This window comes from Anomaloglossus baeobatrachus, assembly GCF_048569485.1.
Source record: "Anomaloglossus baeobatrachus isolate aAnoBae1 chromosome 5 unlocalized genomic scaffold, aAnoBae1.hap1 SUPER_5_unloc_17, whole genome shotgun sequence".
NCBI classification, from domain to species: Eukaryota; Metazoa; Chordata; class Amphibia; order Anura; family Aromobatidae; genus Anomaloglossus; species Anomaloglossus baeobatrachus.
The window spans coordinates 722,741-744,918 of record NW_027441792.1 but is presented as its reverse complement, the minus strand read 5'-3'; the positions used below and the strand labels follow the sequence as shown (position 1 = coordinate 744,918).

The 22,178-nt window shown below is 49.4% G+C and overlaps 2 pseudogenes; both read left to right on the top strand.

Moving 5' to 3' along the window:
* The window catches only part of LOC142258913 (uncharacterized), a 185,962-nt pseudogene that overhangs the window by 23,603 nt on the left and 140,181 nt on the right, over window positions 1–22,178 (top strand).
* Window positions 1,941–22,006, top strand: LOC142258907 (hydroxyacyl-coenzyme A dehydrogenase, mitochondrial-like; annotated as a pseudogene).

The window sequence follows — 22,178 nt, the reverse complement described above, 5'->3', positions numbered from 1 at the left end:
GTCCTGGGGCCTACCCCCCTACCCGTGGAGGGTAATGTCACCTTGCTGCCCCATTCCGTCACCCCGGGTACTCCCAACGGCAGCGGCGGTACTCCCAATTACCGTACACCATGGGTGGCGTCACGAACTATACCACTGCCCTGTAAATATCCCCCTTTCCCATTTGAGTGTGGCCCCGGCACTTGGGTCAGGAGGCCCTCGAGCCACGAGTAATCACCAACCCCCGGATCCGAGCGGTGCGATCCGCTGCAGGGGCGGCACACCTCCTTCATGCCATACATGTTAGCGTTATTTCTGCGGCCAGTGATCGGATATAAAGTCTCCAGTAATTATATTACTGTGCAGGATTCTTTATGATGTCACATAGTCATCTTCTCCCCATTCAGGTCCCTACAATATCGGATCCTCTCAGTGGAGATCTATATAAGAGAATTCTCCTAATTGACCCATCAAGGATGGATGTGGACAGGGACAAGATGGCGGAGAGGATATTACCCCTCACCCTAGAGATCCTCTTCCGGCTTACTGGAGAGGTGAGAGATTCTGATGACGTCACATTACATCATTCTTATCTATGGGAATAACAGATGGACAGAACTGGAGAGGTGAGGACTCTGGAAATGTCTGGAGTGAGATTTATTACTGTGTCTCTCCATAACCAGGATTACACAGTAGTGAAGAAGACCTCTAGTGAGCACTGTCAGGCCCCTGTGTCTCAGGGATGGGGAAGACCCCTGAGCCCAATCACGGGGCCTCCACCTCACCCCCAGATACATGAGGACATCAATGACCAGAAGATCCTAGAACTCACCTACAAGATGATTGAGCTGCTGACTGGAGAGGTGACACTGCTGGGAATGCTGGGACATTATACAGTAACGCTATGAAGGGATCGGGGGTGACGGTATCATTGTATGTGTCAGGTTCCTATAAGGTGTCAGGACGTCACCGTCTATTTCTCCATGGAGGAGTGGGAGTATTTAGAAGGACACAAAGATCTGTACAAGGACGTCATGATGGAGGTTCCCCAGCCCCTCACATCACCAGGTAATAGACAGGACTAAATACACACGGCCTATAATTATCTGTATGTAAGGAATGAATTCAGCCCCTGTATGTGTCTCCTCCAGGTCTATCCAGTAAGAGGACAACACCAGAGAGATGTCCCCGTCCTCTTCTTCCACAGGACTGTAAACAAGAAGATCCCGATGTTCCTCAGGATGTGTTTCCTCCAGCTCTATCCAGTAAGAGATATCTACTCATGTACTTTCTCCACTAATTTTGTGTTTACATTTTTAGGTTTTCTGCTCTGGGTTTTTTCAGCTGTATTTTCTTTGCTTCTGCTTCTTCTGCTGTTTGTTTCTAGTGTCTTCTCTAAGTAGTTATGAAGGCAACTCAAAGACCTGCAGAGGGTTCATGAATACCCTGTTTCCCTAAAAAAGAGCCCTAGTTACTGTCAGGGCCAGTGTTGGGAGGAGTCAAACTGTGCAATTTCTCAGGAACCCCAGTCTCTTAGGGTCCCCATCAGTTGTATTCTAAGGTTGATTGTTTAAGGAACTTTTATGAAGTCATGTGACATGATATACCCAAAGGTCTTTTAATTCTAGGAGTCTAAAAGAACTGACCAGGACACAGGCTGGCATGCAGGACTGGCATTAGTAGACAGGGAGAGGAAACTGGGCAACTACACAGGGCTCCCATTCTCCTAGCGGCCCCAGTGTTTATATGCCAATTATAGGACTGCTTAAGAACCTTTTTGACATCACGTCATGTGACCAAAGGTCTCTTAATTGCAGGAGTCTAAAGCTGAAGAGGAGACAGGCTGGTGTGTGTGTGTGTGTGTGTGTGTGTGTGTGTAGATAGCTGAATAATAGAAAAAAAGAGTTACAGCCGCACACTGAAACCAAATTTTTAAACTACCAAAAAATATCTAATAAAATTATTGCTTTGGAGAATGTGAATTACTGGGAAACTACCCTGGAAGGATTGGAGACACCTACAGAAGGAGATTTGACACCTAGACCTTGATTCTTCAAAGCAATTATGCCAGAATTCTGACAGAAATCACTTTTCAATCAATTTTTTATCCAACGCAGAGTTGTGAAAAAAGATTGTGCGACTAAATCATCATGGCGCGCTGTGCTGACATCACTCGCATGTCCTTCAGCTCCCAGCAGTACAAGCAGACATGGCCTCCTCTTACTGGTAATTCATAGCAAAATGTGTGGCCTCCGGCGCCACTGCAAACAAGCTGACTATCAAGCACGTGACTGTGATCAGAGGAGGCCTGATGGGTGCCGGGATAGCGCAGGTAGCTGCAGCAACCAGACACACTTGTTTTAGTGGACCAGACTGATGACATCTTGAAAAAGTTTACCAAAAGTATTGAAGACAGCTTGAAAATGGTCACTAAGAAGATGTTTGCGGACAAGCCTGAGGCTGATTCACAATTCATCAGCAAAACCCTCTCAAATTTCAGCACAAGCACGGACCCAGCAGCTGTGGTGCACAGCAGTGATCTGGTGGTGGAAGTCATAATAGAAAACCTGGAAGTGAAAAATGCACTAATCAAGACACTGGACAAATTTGCACCAGAGCACATCATATTTGCTAGCAACACTTCCTCATAGCTGACATCGCCAACTCCACAACTAGGCTGGATCAGTTCGGAGGGCTGCATTTCTTTAATCCAGTACCAATGATGAAGCTGGTGGAGGTCATTAAGACACCAATGACTGGGGGGCGGAGCCTGGACCGGGATGTGAGCGCACGCGAGGAGACACTCTCGCGTTGACTCACTGTGACACCGCCGGAACCACCGCATGGCCGACGGATATAGTGGCACCGGAGGACAGGGGAAGGACCCGACTCCCAGCAGGAGAAGTGCCAGCTCCTGAATCGGCGAGATGACCAAGCGGCGGCAGAAGGAAGCGGGAGCGGGGAAAGTGCCTGGCTCACAAGATGGCGCCGAGGTCAGAGAGGAGGTGGAGAAGGCAAACGTAGCCTGCCAGTGCCGCATGGAAGCGGCTCCAAAGCTGGCACAGTATGCAAGGCAATCGGAGGAACCTCTGGGGGAGCCTGGTAAGATGGTGGAAGAAAACGGGAGGAGGAGGAAGACCCGGAGGAGGCTGAAGGAGCAAGGGGAGAATCAGGGGAAGATAAACAGGATGAGGATTCAGGAGAGCAGCAGGCAGCAGATGAAATACAGAAGAACCCCACTATTAAGGATGTATTTCAGGTGGTCTCCTTCTGCAAACAGGCCCTCACAACTTTAACCCAGCAGGTGCTGGGAATACAGGGAGATATAGCTACTCTCAAAAAAGACCAGAAGAAAACTGATATGAGAACCAGTGCTGTGGAGGAAAGAGTGGGGACAGCTTAGGATCACATATTTGCACTACAAAAAGCAGAGAAAAAATTCCAGCAGCAGATATCTGAGATGGCCGCAAAAAACGGACGACTTTGAGAACCGTTCCAGGAGGAACAATATAAGACTGGTGGGCATCCCGGAAAGAGCTGAAGGAAGAAATCCTACTGAATTCATAGAAACGTGACTTAAAGAGAAGATTGATGCCGATAATCTGACTAAGCTATACGCTATTGAAAGGGCACACAGGGTCCCAATGCAACCGCAGCCACCTGGCAAGGGACCTCGTATGATGTTGGCGAAGCTGCTTAACTACAGAGACCGGGATATTATTCTGCGCAAGACACGGGATATGGAGACCCTGACAATAGATGGACACCCAGTAGCTATATACCCTGACTACTCTGTACCGGTACCGAAGCAAAGAATGCAATTCACAGGGGTAAAGAGACGACTCAGAGAGCTGGAGGTTAAATACTCCATGATTTTCCCAGCAAAACTACGAGTAGTAGCACTGGAGAAGGTTCACTTCTTTCTTGATCCGGGAGACGTCATGAAGCGGATAGACATCAATGCAAGGAAGCCCGCAAGCAACCTGAGAAGGATAGAAGCTGGCTATGAGCGATATTGCAATCTCGTGATTTTTCTAGGATTCAAGACTGGTTATTCATAAGCAATTGCATACGCTAGAAGAGGAGGAAACTTCATAGGCCCATCTTTGTTGCAGAGACAGTACCCCCTTTTTTTTTTTTTTCCCTACCGGGTTATCATTGTTGATCTCCTGCTCCTGTTCCTGAATGTTAGATGGCACAGCGGAATTCACTAACAATAAGCTGGACAATGACAGGAGGAGGATAATAATTATTTTTTCTTATGGCCGTGCATCGGCGATTGATAAATATTTAAGTTTTCAAATTTTCAGGTTAACTGTTTACATTATATGAAATTTGCAAATGAAAACGAATATGGTTAAGGCGGGAGGTGAGTTAGGGGGTTCTGCTCACTAGGATGAGACAAGTTTGGTACGGGAGAAAAAGAGGAGAGAGGTTGACCGGTCTAGGACAGATAGACCTCATTCCTCATAAGGGAGTTAAAGATGTAAGCCGGAGGTGGAGGAGTTTTGTTGGGGTGGTTCTAGGGAAGGGGAAGACTCAGCGTACAGAGGGACAGGATGCCTGTATAAAGATAACCGGTGATATTCTGTTACACGTCGTGGCTCTCTTGTTGCAAGGAATGAGGTGGTCCCCCATTCCTTGTCGGCCACGGGCCCTCCTGCTCAGCAGCGCCAAAGGTCTGGGAGACTGCGCAGTCTGCAGGAGTTGCCTTCTCAGAGACACAGCAGAAGGGTGACACCTAGTGGTTCTCCCTTTGCAAGGAATGGAGCGGTCTCCCATCCCTTGCCTGCCACGAGCTCTCCTGCTCAGCATCACGGAGGCTCTGGGAGGTTTCGCAGTGTGCAAAGAATAGATGCTCAGGGAAGCAGCAAGACTTCCCATGTCTCTGCACATTGTGAAACCGGGGATCCCGCCTTTATGACCCAGAGGCAGGAAGATGAGCATGTGCTCCACGTGACGTCTTCTGATTCGCTCACTGATATCACACGGCCCCATGACGAGGCTGGTGATGTGCTGAATCCTGACTGGCTGGGCCAGGACGTCACGAACCCTGATTGAGTCACGCCCGTCTCGCGCCGCCCTTGGGTGGAGCTACACTTCCTTAAAAGCTCCCCCTGCCATCATGGTGGTGCGCGACCGTCCTTCTATGTTTGGATGTCTGGCAGCGTGCTGCCACGCCACTGCTTAGGCATTATTGTCTTTTGTTGGCTTTGCCCTTGCTGCTCAGGCAGCACCTAGTTTGCAGGTCTTGCCCCTGCCTTGCTGCTCCGGCAGTATCCCGTTTAGCAGGCTGTGTTCCTGTCCCAGGTGAGCTCCTCGAGTCTCTGTCGGACTCACTTGGTTTCTGAAGCACACGTGCGTGGGCACCTCTGTGCTACCCCCGTGCCATATTCCTGTGACTCCCGCTGGCACACGTGTGTAGGCACCTCTGTGCGTCCCCGTGCAACAGGTACACCGTACGAGAAGCCCCGAGCCATACAACCCTCACGGGTTAGGGCGGACCGGTGTACATAGATCGTCTGTGACGTTCCAGACGATCACTAGCAGCAACCCGCTCACTCTTTCCTGACCATAGCAGCGGTCCCTTACACCACACAGTGGACCTTGACCGGCGTAAGCTGTCCATTTCCCATCTTGGCATGCTTCCCCGGGTCCCCCTCGTAACATTACGGTCGCGCCAAAGGTCTGGCTATGGCGGAAGAGCAGCAGCAGTTGCTGTGTTATGTGCAGCAGTTGGAGTCACGATTGGCAGCAGTGGAGCGGTCTTCCCCCGATAAGGCTGCTCTAGCAACAGTCGCCACACAGGCGGCTACTCAGGCTGTGGAATTGTGCGGAAGGTCGCCTCGCCTTGCGCTCCCAGAGCGCTTCAGCGGGGACAGCTCTGAGTGCCGTGGTTTTATAAACCAGGTTACCACCTACTTGGAGTTGTCCGCGACTGATTACGCTACTGAGAAGGCGAAGGTAGCCTTCGTCCAGTCCCTGCTCACAGGGAAAGCGCTAAAATGGTCCACGCCGTTGTGGGAGCGCGGAGATCGGGTGGTGAATCACCTTCCAGTTTATCTTGAGGCCATGAGAAAGGTGTTCCTCGGGCCTCAAGTCACCCACGACTCCGCGCTGCTGCTCCTACGCCTTCGGCAAAGGTCCACTTCAGTCGGGGACTTTGCAGTACAATTCAGGACACTCGCCGCAGAGCTGGACTGGCCAGATAAAGTCCTGGTCCCTGTGTTCTGGGAGGGTCTGGCAGGGTTCGTCAAAGACGCGCTGGCCACGCGTGACGTGCCGACCACCTTAGAGTCCTTGATTCGGCTTGCCTCTCGCATAGACATCCGCCACGCGGAGCGGAGGCTCGAGGTCTCTTCGGCACCCACGTTTACCTGGTCTACAGAGCCTCTGACTTCCCTTCCCCACCAGACCGGTCTCCCAGCCAGCTCTGTTGATGACTCTGTGGAGCCAATGGAAGTCTCCAAAGTGGTCTCCTCTACCACAGGTTCTCTGCCGTCGGCCGATTTGCTTTGCCTGTGGGCAGGGGGGACATGTAGCTACCCGATGTTTGAAACCTTCGGAAGAAAGTCAGTGTCTTGTTTCACCTTCAATCAGCGTGAGGAGGGTCATTTCCACTTCCCAAGACCAGGTGCCACCTGGTAAGACCCTCACTTCCTCTGACTCACGGAACGGTGTGCTGTCATGGGATCATGCCTCCAAAGTTGGGGCCCACTTAGGGGTCGACAGGACCAGAGACCTAGGGGTCAGGCATTATTGGGGGCCGGCGGTAGCTCAGGATGTACAGAAGAATATGGGAGTCCGTACGTCGTGTGCGTATAATATACCGTTCAGGCGGAGGCCTGCGGGTCTTCCACATCCTGTGCCATCTTTCGCATCTGGTGACCTAGTGTGGCTGTCTTCTAAACATATTAACCTTCCGGTACAGACAGCCGAGTTTGCTCCTAGGTACCTTGGCCCGTTTACAGTAATAGAGCAGGTAACCCCGGTAACATATCGACTCCAGCTCCCTCCGCGCTGGGCTATTTCTAATACTTTTCATGTATCTCTCCTGAACCCCGTACGACCTAAAACCTCGGGGTCTCTGCTGTCCCAGGTTGGCTTCTCGTCCGACGACCATGAAGTAGCGAAGCTAGTAAGAACAAAAATTGTACAGGGCTAGAGGTACTTCCTCGTGGAGTGGGTCGGTCGTGGCCCGGAGCATAGGTCCTGGGAATTGGAGGAGCATGTCCACGCCCCAGGTTTGGTGGCTGCCTTCAGGCGCAGGCGAGGGCGGGGCCATAGACGGGGGGGTAATGTTACACGTCGTGGCTCTCTTGTTGCAAGGAATGAGGTGGTCCCCCATTCCTTGTCGGCCACGGGCCCTCCTGCTCAGCAGCGCCAAAGGTCTGGGAGACTGCGCAGTCTGCAGGAGTTGCCTTCTCAGAGACACAGCAGAAGGGTGACACCTAGTGGTTCTCCCCTTGCAAGGAATGGAGCGGTCTCCCATCCCTTGCCTGCCACGAGCTCTCCTGCTCAGCATCACGGAGGCTCTGGGAGGTTTCACAGTGTGCAAAGAATAGATGCTCAGGGAAGCAGCAAGACTTCCCATGTCTCTGCACATTGTGAAACCGGGGATCCCGCCTTTATGACCCAGAGGCAGGAAGATGAGCATGTGCTCCACGTGACGTCTTCTGATTCGCTCACTGATATCACACGGCCCCATGACGAGGCTGGTGATGTGCTGAATCCTGACTGGCTGGGCCAGGACGTCACGAAGCCTGATTGAGTCACGCCCGTCTCGCGCCCGCCCTTGGGTGGAGCTACACTTCCTTAAAAGCTCCCCCTGCCATCATGGCGGTGCGCGACCGTCCTTCTATATTTGGATGTCTGGCAGCGTGCTGCCACGCCACTGCTTAGGCATTATTGTCTTTTGTGGGCTTTGCCCTTGCTGCTCAGGCAGCACCTAGTTTGCAGGTCTTGCCCCTGCCTTGCTGCTCCGGCAGTATCCCGTTTAGCAGGCTGTGTTCCTGTCCCAGGTGAGCTCCTCGAGTCTCTGTCGGACTCACTTGGTTTCTGAAGCACACATGCGTGGGCACCTCTGTGCTACCCCCGTGCCATATTCCTGTGACTCCCGCTGGCACACGTGTGTAGGCACCTCTGTACGTCCCCGTGCAACAGGTACACCGTACGAGAAGCCCCGAGCCATACAACCCTCACGGGTTAGGGCGGACCGGTGTACATAGCTCGTCTGTGACGTTCCAGACGATCACTAGCAGCAACCCGCTCACTCTTTCCTGACCATAGCAGCGGTCCCTTACACCGCACAGTGGACCTTGACCGGCGGAAGCTGTCCATTTCCCATCTTGGCACGCTTCCCCGGTCCCCCTCATAACAATATTCAATATGGAAGAGGAGATTAAAGTATTATGTTGGAATGTAAGGGGACTGTCAGATAGAGGTAGAAGGGATGCAATGATAAAATATATGCTAGACCAGAGACCATCAGTAATGTGTTTATTGGAGATGCATTTGACAAGTGAAACGACGAATGTACTGAACAAACGATGGGTGCAAAAGGCATATCATTCTACTTTCTCTACCTATGTTAGAGGGGTGTCTATGTTGGTTCATAGAGCCGCCCAATATGAAGAAGTGGAGACATGGATAGACACAGAGGGACAATATGTAATGGTGATCTGTAAGTTGTATGGACAATTACTATGCATTACTGCTGTATATGTTGCGCCGCCTTACACTAGTGCCAAAATTAGAGAGGTGAGAGCGCTCGGCTAAATGGGGGAATTTTCCATTCTTCATGGTCGGTGACTATAATAATAATATAGATGCATATTGGGACAGGAGCAAAAAATCACGGGAGACGCGACGTGATGGTGCGACAGCGTTTGGTACCTTTATCCAAGAATTGGGGTTGATAGACGTTTGGAGGATAAGAAATTTGAGGGTGACCTGTTTTACCTGTCACTCCGCGACCCTTGGTACACTTTCACGTATAGACCTGGCCTTGGGAAATGATCTGATGGATTCTGGGATTGCACATGTTGAATATTTGACTAGAGTAATATCGGATCATAATCCAATCCTGGTATCTATTAAAAAACGAGGAGTGGGGGAGAGACTAACAAGAGAATGGAAGTTACACCCGGTTTCGTTAAATAGTATTGACATGGACGGTATATCTAGTGAGATGCTGGAATATTTTACCCTTAAGGCCCTGTCACACACACAGATAAATCTGTGGTTGCAGTGAAATAGTGGACAATCAGTGCCAGGTTTGTGGCTGTGTACAAATGGAACAATATGGCCATGATTTCACTGCAACCACAGATGTGCCAAAGGTTTGTCTGTGTGTGTGTGACAGGGCCTTAAATAGAGGTAGTGCAGATCTGTGAAGCCCCACAGGTGCAGTGTAGCGGTGCATTACCTTCAGGGACTCCACGTGGTGGGACGGTTCTGGTCACAGGTAGGGAACCTTCGTTTTGGGATTGTCGTGACGCCACTCTCAGAATTGCGGCCAGTGGAGACCGCCACTGCAGGTTAAGGGATGCCTGGGGCTGATGGTGGGTGCAGTCAGTTGTAATAGCCTCCTGAGAGTGAGGCAAGCCCCAGGGCCCTGTGTAGGTGTGTGGAACCACAGGTCACAGAATGACTCAAACACAGTCCAAGAAGTCTTTTAACGTGTTTACTCACTGTTTGGTTGTCACTGTGAGATGTCCGGGCGACACTGCGATAACCAGGTGGAACCAGGAATTCCAGGAGGCCGTTCTGAGGGTAGCTGTGTAAGGGGTGGGCAGACTCCTTACCAGGAAGCACAGTTTACCCGAATGACGTTGATATTAATAAAAATGGTTTTTATTGTTATTACATTGTTTTAGTGGGTTCCCCCTAGTGGCCGGGTGGGACGGCTGTCTCACAGAAATAAGTGGTAGGAGGAGCCGGCAAGTTAAAGGGGAGGGAGAGAAAAAGATGTGGAGGAAAAGTGGGAGTGAGAAGGCAGTTGTGTCTAGGACGGGAGAAAGGAAGCAGAGAAGGGGCAGAGTGTGGGAGCTGGAAGAATAGGGAAGCCGGAGAGAAAAGGAGCGGGCGGAACCTCAAAGTGCGAAGCAGTACCGGTGTGGGTCCGGTCTGTGGGTAGCCGTAGTGGGAGCCAGGTGAAGCAGAGTAGCCGGGCACATCCCCACTGGAGGAGACGTCAGGGCAGGCTTTCCCCCAGCTAAGGAAAACGTGAAGTCATCTGCAACTGCCGGTTTTGGAAAGAGTTGTGAAATAAATAATGTCTTTTATTTGCACCGAATCATGCCTGGAGAGTGTTTATACGTCGGACGACATCTGCACCACCACACTCTTCCCCACCAAGACATCTCCTGTCCCTATAGTGACGGCGGAACCAGGGGTAAGCCTGATAGAAGGGGCCACGACTACAATCCCCGAGGCACCCCTGGCACCCCGTTACAGCTGTCCACTCTCCCTCCTCCTTTTGTTTGGGAGGATCCCTTGCTTGAAGTGTGGTAGGATTCCTCCAGGGAAGCCGTTTCTAAACCCCGCTCCCCTCTCTGGCCCGTCTGCCAGCAGCGTGACCTTGGTGGGATGGCTTCTGTCCCTGTCCCCTTATGGGCCCGGTGATTGCTGCTTGGCTCGGACTCTGTGTGGTGGTAGTGAGGGCATGAAGTACCCCCACCTGAAGGTTGAGCAGCTCTGGATGATTTGCTGCCTGCTCTGGGGACCTGTCTCCCCTTGCGTGCTGGAATACCAGGGATCTCCTTACTCAGCCACCCCTCTCTCTGGGTGTCTTTCAGGCCGACCCACAGGTACCCTTTCTCCCCCGTTTTCAGCTACTGCACTCCACAGGGCCTGGCCAGCATGAGAGCCCCTCTGCTCCCTTCCACACTCCTGAACACCCAGCTCCCAACCCCTTTCTCCTCCTTCTCTTTCTGTCTGCCCTGCTTCCTAGCAACCAGCCTCTGAGCACACCCCTTGATGGGAATTGAAAGTTAACCCCTTCTGGCTACCCAAGGGTCCCTTCTAATGGTGTGGGAGACCTGGTCACTATGTGTTTGTGTGTGCACCTCATCCTGGCCTTTGGAGATTACCTGAAAGCACTGCCCCCAGCATGGGTGCAATACTCTGTGGTGCTTGACCAGGTCAGGGGCACCACAGATCCTTTGGTAGTTTGGGACGCCATGAAGGCATACCTTAAGGCCCCGTCACACTAAGCAACATCGCTAGCAACATCGCTGCTAACGAACAACTTTTGTGACGTTGCTAGCGATGTTGCTGTGTGTGACATCCAGCAACAACCTGGCCCCTGCTGTGAGGTCTTTGGTTGTTGCTGAATGTCCTGGGCCATTTTTTAGTTGTTGCTGTCCTGCTGTGAAGCACAGATCGCTGTGTGTGACAGCGAGACAGCAACAACTAAATGTGCAGGCAGCAGGAGCCGGCTTCTGCAGAGGCTGGTAACCAATGTAAACATCGGGTAACCAAGAAGCCCTGTCCTTGGTTACCCGATATTTACCTTTGATACCAGCCTCCCCCGCTCTCACTGCCTGTGCTGCCGGCTCCTGCTCTGTGCACATGTAGCTAGCTGCAGGACACATCGGGTTAATTAACCTGATGTGTGCTGTAAGTAGGAGAGCAGGGAGCCAGCGCTAAGCATTGTGCGCTGCTCCCTGCTCTGTGCACATGTAGCTAGCTGCAGGACACATCGGGTTAATTAACCCCATGTGTGCTGTAAGTAGGAGAGCAGGGAGCCAGCGCTAAGCATTGTGCGCTGCTCCCTGCTCTGTGCACATTTAGCTGCAGCATACATCGGGTAATTAACCCGATGTGTGCTGTACTAGGAGAGCAGGGAGCCAGCGCTCAGTGTGCGCTGCTCCCTGCTCTCTGCACGTGTAGCTCCGTGCAGTGGTAACCAAGGTAAATATCGGGTTGGTTACCGATATTTACCTTAGTTACCAAGCGCAGCATCTTCCACGCGGCGCTGGGGGCTGGTCACTGGTTGCTGGTGAGCTCACCAGCAACTCGTGTAGCCACGCTCCAGCGATCCCTGCCAGGTCAGGTTGCTGGTGGGATCGCTGGAGCGTCGCAGTGTGACAGCTCACCAGCAACCTCCTAGCAACTTACCAGCGATCCCTATCGTTGTTGGGATCGCTGGTAAGTTGCTTAGTGTGACGGTACCTTTAGGGGCCTTTTATTTTGAGACGTTTGCCGGTGTAAGTCTCGTAGTAGACAAGGGGAAATTGATTGCTTAGAGGCTTTGAAGGAAGCAGAAGCAGAGATGGTAGCACAGCACACACCAGAGAATAGGCAAAAGCTAAAATCAGCTCATAAAGTGGTATTGGAGAAAGCAGCTAGGAAATGGGCTTTTCAGAGAGAACTTCTATGCGGAGGGAGAAAAGGTGGAATAGCTGTTGTCAGTGGTGACAGCAGCCCAGAGAAAACCATCCTTTGTACACTGCATTCGCACCACAACGGGAGATTTGGTCACGGAGGGGAAAGATATTCTGGACACGTTCACAGCCTTTTATGAGGAATTGTACTCCACTAGAGGGGAGTCGAGACAGCAGGACCTAGAGATTTTCTTAGATACAATGACATTACCCAAAATAGCAGAGGCAGAGAGACACAGTCTGGAGGCCCCTATTACACTTGAGGAGATGGAGAGAGCTTTGCATGGCATGGCAAATGAAAAAGCCCCGGGGGTGGATGGATTGCCGGTGGAGGTGTACAAATCTCTGCAAGAAATACTCTTACTCAATTTGTTGAATGGTTTGGAGGAGGTAAGAGAGCGGGGGACACTGCCAGTGTCTATGAGGGAGGCGATAATAACAGTAATACCTAAAGAGGATATCTCCCCGAGTCATACCGGCCTATTTCACTGTTAACGACTGATGTTAAAATTTTGGCCAAAGTACTCTCTAATCGATTAACAGAAGTGATATCTGCTCGAATTCATCCAGATCAGTCGGATTTCTTGCCTAGTAGATATACGGCGACAAATATACGAAGATTATACCTTAACATGCAGCTACCGGTGGACAATCCGGGACAGAGGGTGATAGCTTCGTTAGATGCCCATAAGGCATTTGACAGTGTGGAATGGGGGTATCTATGGGAAGTGCTAAGACATATGGGATTTGGCCCTAACTTTATATCTTGGATACAGCTGTTATATGCTAGACCAGTGGCTAAAGTGAGGATTAATGTAATGTTGTCACACACAGTGGACTTACAAAGGGGTACTCGTCAGGGTTTCCCGCTCTCGCCTCTCCTTTTTAGTCTAGCGGTGGAACCACTGGCGGCTGCTATACGGCAGAACAGAGACATAAAGGGATTTGTATATGGCCCTCTAGAAGAAAAGATAGCCCTCTATGCCAGGGGTGGGCAATTAATTTTTCCATGGGGCCGCATGAGAAATTGGGATGGTTTCAGAGGGCCGGACTAATATAATTAACTCAGTTCTACCCAATACTGTATATAGTATATGTACTATCCCTTCATAAACAAACAGTAAGTTAAACAATACAAAGATTCAATAAAAACATGGAGGACCTAATTGCATCATTATTTAATGATGAGATGATGAACTTTAATGAACAGTAAATGAAACATTACAATAACATGAAAATATTTGTTCAATGAGAGAAATCTAGCCTGTTTTGGGCCTGAACAAGTGCACTGAAGTTAGGTTGAATATCTGAGGTGGATATGCGAAGAACAGCACTCAAGTGATCATCACTGAGAGAGGATCTGTATCTGGATTTGTTGAACTTCATCACTGAGAATGTTTGTTCACATACATAGGTAGATCCAAAGAGAACTAACATCCTCTGAGCATGCCTCCTTATGTTGGGAAAGTTTTCCTCTCTGAGAGAAGAATAAAACTCCAGCAGTGATCCTGATTTAAAACCCTCTGCCAGTAGATTGTCAGACTGAAGATCAATGAGTTCAAGCTGGACATCACTGGGTGCATTATCCACACAGCATGTAAAGGGAGAAGAAATCATGTGCATTTCCCTCTCAACTGCTTTAAAGTCATCAAATCTTCTCGAAAATTCATCATGTAGTGCCGCAAACATGGATGAATACTTGTCGAGGTGATCAGCTGATGGTGTGACTTCTTTCAGTGTTGGCATGTGGGTGAGAATTTTGCCCTTCAATTGGCTAGAAAGAAACTTCAACTTTCTCATGAAAGCTGTCACCAAGCTGAACATTTCATGTGCAAAGAGGCCTTTGCCTTGCAGCTTGGTATTTAGTTCATTCATTAACGTAGTCACATCAACAGCAAAGGCCAGATCTGCCATCCAGTGTGTATCTGAGAACTCTGGGATGTCCTTGCCTTTTGTCTTGCAAAACTCCTCAATCTGAGCTCTCAGGTCCCATACTCTTTTAAGCACCTTTCCAAGGCTGAGCCATCTCACAGCTGTATGGTAGCCTATGTCACTATGTTCACTTTCATGCTCCTCCAACAGTGCAACAAATTGTCTGTGATTCAGTGCTCTTGCCCTGATGAAACTAACTGGCTTAAGCCTGCTTTACACGGTACGACCGATTGTGCGATTTCACAATCGATCGTACCCGCCCCCGTCCTTTTTGCGTCACGGGCAAATCGCTGCCCGTGTCGCACAAAGTTACTAAACCCCGTCACACATACTTACCTCTCGTGCGACCTCGCTGTGGGCGGCGAACGTCCACTTCCTGGAGTGGGAGGGACGTTCGGCGTCACAGTGACGTCACACGGCCGCCGGCCAATCAGAGCGGAGGGGCGGAGATGAGCAGGATGTAAACATCCCGCCCACCTCCTTCCTTCCACATAGAGCCGGCGGCGGCCGCGGGAGGCAGGTGAGCTGCTCATCGTTCCCGTGGTGTCACACGGAGCGACGTGTGCTACCACGGAAACGATGGGCGACTAAAGTAACCGATATTATGGAACCTAACGAGCAGTACCCGACTCACGATTTGTGAGCGATACTGCGTCGCTAGGAGGTGTCACACAGGCCGGCATCGCCAGCGATGCCGGATGTGCGTCACAAAAACCGTGACCCCGACGATCTATCGCCCGATAGATTGCCTGGTGTAAAGCAGGCTTTAGTTACAACATCAACAACATGGCTGATTTTTAGCACCGACTTGCACAGCGCTTCCTGATGAATAATGCAATGCAAAAATATCAATTTCTGTTCTGGGTTTATTTCATTCACTTTATCTTGCATCCGCTTCAAAAGTCCAACATTTTTCCCTGTCAGATTTGGACAGCCATCGGTTGTAACGCTTACTAATTTGTTCCATTTTAGTCCCAGTTTGTCCATGGATGCATTTACTTCGGTGAACAAATCACTCCCTGTCGTGGTACCTTTCATTGATCGCATAGCTGCCAGCTCTTCAATCATCTCAAAGTTTTTTGTTATTCCACGTAGAAAGATAAGTAACTGGGCTGTATCACGGACATCACAACTCTCATCCAGAGCCAGGAAAAAAAATAAAATTATCCACTTTGTTTTGCAGCTGAAGCTCCAAATCCCCTGCCATGTCTTCAACCCGTCTTGTGACGGTTCGCCTGGAGAGGGGCACATTTGCAAACGCTTCTTTTTTCTCAGGACAAATTAGCGCTGCAGAGTCCACCAAACATTCTTTGACAAACTCCCCATCAGAGAATGGCTTACTGTTTCTTGCAATTTTGTGGTATTTTACAAAGCTTGTCCTGACGGCTGCATCCCTGGAAGAGTGGAGCTTTGTAAAAAATCCTTGCTGCCTTTGCAGTTTTGCTAGCAAATCTGCAGATGCCCGTGACCGCTCTGTCTCCGTCAGGTTTTTGTATTTCTCTGCGTGTTTAGTCTCGTAATGGCGATTCAAATTGTAATCTTTAAACACAGCTATCTGCTCTCCACAAACTAAGCACACAGCTTTACCTTTGGCTTCAGTAAATAAATATTTAGAAGTCCATTCCTTGTTAAAAACTCTGCATTCTCCATCAATCTTTCTTTTTTTAACGTTAGACATATTTAAGGGCTAACAGCTAACCTTGGCTAATAGAGTAATACACAGCCAGCTGTTTCCATATAATACTATAGCCCAGCAGAAGTATGCTGCCCCAAGAAGAGAGCACAGACAGCAACAATAAAGAAACGCGAGTATAATCAGATCTGGGTATGACTTGTACATAACCACCCTGTATCCACACTTACTAGATGCGCTCTACATACTTATGTGCTCATTAAACCACTTCAAAAGGAGCCTTAGGAAAAGACATCTTCTCAGTTACCAGCCCCGATCACTCACCACAATTGATAAAAAAGTAGTAGTTGTAGTTATTAAACGTAATGTTCAGAGTGTTGCTGACACTGAGCTTATCCTGCAGAAGATGGCCTCTGGCTTGAAGTGGTGTTGAGAAAATGTAGGTGAAGCTGGGTCCCACCTTGACTTATGTACAGGGACTGCACTTAGTGGGGTTATGGCAGCAATAGACGGGAGCAGGACAACGTATAACGCGCGGCTGGGCTCTGTAATATTCGACAGTCTACCTGGCAACGGTGTATCTGGACGTGCTTGCTCTGCCTGTCACAGGTGTATCTGGATGTGCTTGCTCTGCCTGTTACAGGTGTATCTGGACGTGCTGTCTGTCACCGGTGTATCTGGACGTGCTTGCTCTGCCTGTCACAGGTGTATCTGGATGTGCCTGCTCTGCCTGTCACCGATTTATCTGGACGTGCTGTCTGTCACCGGTGTATCTGGACGTGCTGTCTGTCACTGGTGTATCTGGACGTGCTGTCTGTCACCGGTGTATCTGGACGTGCTTGCTCTGCCTGTCACAGGTGTATCTGGACGTGCTTGCTCTGCCTGTCACAGGTGTATCTGGACGTGTTGTCTGTCACCGGTGTATCTGGACGTGCTTGCTCTGCCTGTCACAGGTGTATCTGGACGTGCTTGCTCTGCCTGTCACCGGTGTATCTGGACGTGCTGTCTGTCACCGGTGTATCTGGACGTGCTTGCTCTGCCTGTCACCGGTGTATCTGGACGTGCTTGCTCTGCCTGTCACAGGTGTATCTGGACGTGCTGTCTGTCACCGGTGTATCTGGACGTGCTGTCTGTCACCGGTGTATCTGGACGTGCTTGCTCTGCCTGTCACAGGTGTATCTGGACGTGCTTGCTCTGCCAGTCACCGGTGTATCTGGACGTGCTTGCTCTGCCTGTCACAGGTGTATCTGGACGTGCTTGCTCTGCCTGTCACAGGTGTATCTGGACGTGCTTGCTCTGCCTGTCACAGGTGTATCTGGACGTGCTTGCTCTGCCAGTCACCGGTGTATCTGGACATGCTTGCTCTGCCTGTCACAGGTGTATCTGGACGTGCTTGCTCTGCCAGTCACAGGTGTATCTGGACGTGCTTGCTCTGCCTGTCACAGGTGTATCTGGACGTGCTTGCTCTGCCAGTCACAGGTGTATCTGGACGTGCTTGCTCTGCCTGTCACAGGTGTATCTGGACGTGCTTGCTCTGCCAGTCACAGGTGTATCTGGACGTGCTTGCTCTGCCTGTCACAGGTGTATCTGGACGTGCTTGCTCTGCCTGTCACAGGTGTATCTGGACGTGCTGTCTGTCACCGGTGTATCTGGACGTGCTTGCTCTGCCTGTCACAAATCCCTAAACATTCTCTGGATTCGGGCAATAACTACATAGCAGGCAGGAAGGACTTATTACTGCAGCCCTCAGTCTCTGAGGTCACGGATCTCTGCAGATACTGCTACACAGCAGGTATATGGGGTCCAGCTGCAGCATCTCCCTCATACCGATGGGAGTGTGAATAGGCCCTGTAATGGCGACGCGATAATGCCCTGTAATGACGTTGCAGGGGGCGGGGGAGGGAGCACATAGTACCCCCCCCACCTGCAGCGTCTCCCTCGCGCTGATAGGAGCAGGATCATGCCCTGTAATGACGCTGCAAGGGGCAGGGGGGGGGGGGAAGCACATAGTACCCCTGCACCTGCAGCGTCTCCCTCGCACTGATACGAGCGTGCTCATGCTTTGTAATGACGCTGCATCGGGCGGGGGAGGGAGCACATAGTACCCCCCCACCTGCAGCGTCTCCCTCGTGCTGATAGGAGCAGGATCATGCCCTGTAATGACGTTGCAGGCAGGGGGCGGGGGAGGGAGCACATAGTACCTCCCCACCTGCAGCATCTCCCTCGCGCTGATAGGAGCGCGATCATGACCTGTAATGACTGTAATGACGTTGCGGGGGAGGGAGCACATAGTACCCCCCCACCTGCAGCGTCTCCCTCGCGCTGATACGAGCGCGATCATGCCCTGTAATGACGCTGCAGGGGGCGGGGGAGGGAGCACATAGTACCTCCCCACCTGCAGCGTCTCCCTCGCGCTGATACGAGCGCGATCATTCCCTGTAATGACGCTGCAGGGGGCGGGGGAGTGAGCGCGTGGTTCCCGATGTAACTGCTGAAAAGCTCGTAACTGAGAGTGGTAATGGAGTTACATCGGGTACCACACGCTCCCTCCCTAGCCCCCAGCCACGCCTCCAACTCTGAGTATGACGGGCAGGCCGGTCACAGAGGGTAGGCGGGCCGGATGTGGCCCGCGGGCCGCCAATTGCCCAGGTCTGCTCTATGCAGACATCATTCTGTTATTATTGGGAGACCCAGGGGCATGATTGAGCCATGCCATGCAGGTGATCGAACGGTTCGGAAGGATCTTTGGACTGACTATAATTTGGACCAAATAAACCTATTCCAGTTGGACGCGGGAATAGACTGGTCAACCTCGGGTGATGAGGTTAACAGATTATGGGTTGTGGACCAGTTTAGATATCTGGGCATACAGGTATCCTTACCAATTGGGAATTACATCACTATTAATCTAGTCCCTTTGCTGAAGCAACTGCGTAGTAAGATAACTGCTTGGAATAAGCTTTATATATCAGTAATAGGACGGATTAATCTTATTATAATGGTAATATGCCCATGATATTCTACGTGATACACAATACTCCTATCTGGATCCCTCAGAGTCACTTTAAGGAGATTGATTCTATGTTCCGTGCTCTAATATAGAAGAACAAACAAGCCAGACTCAAACTTTGCAGAAACGTTGCAGAGACCAAAGGACGAGGGAGGGTTAGCGTTACCCAATCCAGGAATATATTATCTGGCAGCTCAGAGTCAACATTTCAGGGGATGGGCGAATTTAGTGGCGGTGGATACAGCATCTAGATTGTTGGGGCATGTTTTACATCGACAACCATTGGTGTTAGGATTGGAGGACGGATCATTTGTGAGACTAGGGAAAACAAACCCTACACTTAATTTGATGAACCGAATTTGGAGAAAGATCAAGCAGATGAGGGGGATTACGGCAATAACTGAATTCACTCCGGTGTGGGGAAAATGATAACTGCTCTGAGATATATAAGATAGACAAAATTAAGGAATGGGCACGTAAACGTATATGGTATATGTGGCATATTCTAGACCAGAGACATTTGAAGCGGTTTACACAAATACAAGATGAATTTGGTGTATCTCCATCCGGGTGGTACCACTATAAACGAATGGCACATGCAGTAGCGGCTCAGGGGGTTAAGCATTCATTGCTGGTTCAGGGAGACCTAGTATTGAAGTTTGTGTGTAGTAGTGTGCCCACAAGAGGAATCATATCAACTATATATTGTATAGGGATCTATTGCATACATATTTGCTTAACCACCCAGTAAGAACTAGAACTAAATGGGAGGCAGAGATAGACGGGATCACTGATGAGGTGTGGGAAAGTGTCCTGGAGTACATACCGAAATTATCAATGAGTGAACCAGCAAGATTGTCCCATCTGTATGTGGTGAATAGGGCATATAGATCCCCACTAATTATGTGTAGAATGGGACTGAGGAGTAACTCTGACTGCCCTAGGTGCAATGGAGACGATGCCGGCATCTTCCATATGATGTGGACGTGACCCAGGTTGACGTCTTTCTGGATAACTGTTCTTAACAAAATAGAAGGCGCTTATAGATGCAAACTTCCCAAACAACCTTTGGTATGTCTCCTAGCTTATGTGGAGGAAATCAGAGTAGACAACATTTTTAAAATAGTGATAGCCAGATTGCTGTATGCGGCCAGGAAAGTAATTGCCAAACATTGGATGCAGGGGGACCCACCGACTTGAGGGGAATTTATCGCATATCTTAATCATATTGCTCGGATGGAGAGAAGTATATATGGGAAAAGGAAACAACTTGCACTTTTTGATAGACTGTGGAAACTGTGGTTGCAGCATGGATAAATATTAGGGCTGGGAGATGTTGGTCTCTGAGCAGGGATACCTGGTTCTACACATTCCAATATATGTCACTGAAAGGCACAAATGTGAAATCTTTTATATAGATGTGGGTAATATGTACGCTGAGGGGGGAGGGGTTGTTGGGAATGGAAAGTTTGTAGTTATGTTTATTATTGCTGAAAATTTGACATTGGCTTTGTATATTTAATGAAAAATAAAAAATATTTGATTAAAGACAACAATGACTAGCCAAACAACTTCTGACTCTCTCATAGACTTCAGTAAAGCACTGGGAAAGACACCTGTGTCATGTAAACACAACCCAGGCTTCATTGTTAACCGTCTTTTGGTACCATACCTAATGGAATTTGTGCATCTTCATGAAAGAGGTCATGCATCCAAGGAAGACATGGATTTTGCAATGAAATTGGGGGCCCGTTACCCAATGGGTCCTTTTGAGCTTTTGGATTATGTTGGTCTTGACAATAGTAAATACATAAATACATCATTGATGGTTGGTACCAGATGGAACCAGAAAACCCCTTTTTTGCCTCCAGTGAATTGCTCAATAAGCTTGGAAAGAAGACCGGAGAAGGATTTTACAAAGACAGATGGTTGGCCTGGCTGCACTGCAGAGCTATATTGTTATAGTCTCTTGTTTTCTTTGATTACGATGACCGTTGTTGGTTTTACATTGCACGGTTTTCTCAGCACTTATTAACACTCTAGTGCCTTACAGTCATGATTCTCTATTTCATCAACATCCTTTTGTACCGCTGATTCCAAACATTGATACGTCATAGCCATTCTACAGTCAATAATAAATGAATGTACAAAAAATAAATTGTGCAACTTTTGGAGGTTTCACGCCAATTTTAACCAGCTTTGCCAAATTGGACAGAGCTTGGCCAGAAGGGTGTGATGTCACCGCTTCTCTAATTCATAACAAACTGCAGCGTTCCCTATGCCAGAAATCTTACGCCAGTCCCTGACATCAATTTTCATTGTACATCGCCGGTCTTGATGAATGGGAGACCTAATGTTTACCTGCACAGACAGCAAAACCCTGCTACCTGCTTTGGTTACAAAGCCTAAGGATAGGCCATCAATGTTACACTCCCGGACAAACCCATTAAATATTTGGCATCTGTCTTCTTCGAAAAAAACCCTTTTTGAAATTGTCTATGTTGTGGATCAATGTCACAACGAGATGGTTGCAGACATCGCCAACTGTCATGGCGGTATCAGGATCTGTGGAAATTACAGATTCTGGCACTCTGCTAACTTCTCTGATGTCTGTGAGCAATGCAATGAGACGCAGGTGTTGAACCACATACTTAGTAAAACTAGCAAGAGTTATTCTTTGCTGGGCTCCTTGTTAATGTCTTTGATCACATGCTGTAGGGGAGCCAGTATCTTTCGCTCCCCTTCTGTATATGCTGGCTGGACTATTCCATTAACGCCAGCTATAGTTTACCTATACAAGTGTAGTGAGGTGTTGTGATACAAACTAGTGGTTGTTGTGCATTATTGCTGTGAGCAGTTGTGGTGTTAACCCTTGTTATTTCTGCCTTCCTGCTCTTCCTTTTCTCCTTAGTCTCTCACTGTTTATTTCTGTGAGTTTGCGGTGTGTCTGAAATTTGGTTTTACCGTCTGTCTTAGTTACATAGTTACATAGTTACTAAGGTTGAAAAAAGACCTAGGTCCATCTAGTTCAACCTTCTTAATTTGCATTTCCATCCTACTCCTACCCCTTCCTTCCACGTTCAGGGGTAATCCAGAGGTTAGGGATAGCTAAGGTCTCCTAGCATGAGGGAAAGTATAGGAGCCCCCTGTCCCTCATTATCTCATTATCCTACAGTCACCTTGCAACAATCAATCAGATTATTTACTGTAGCACATTCCAGAGAACGAAGATGTA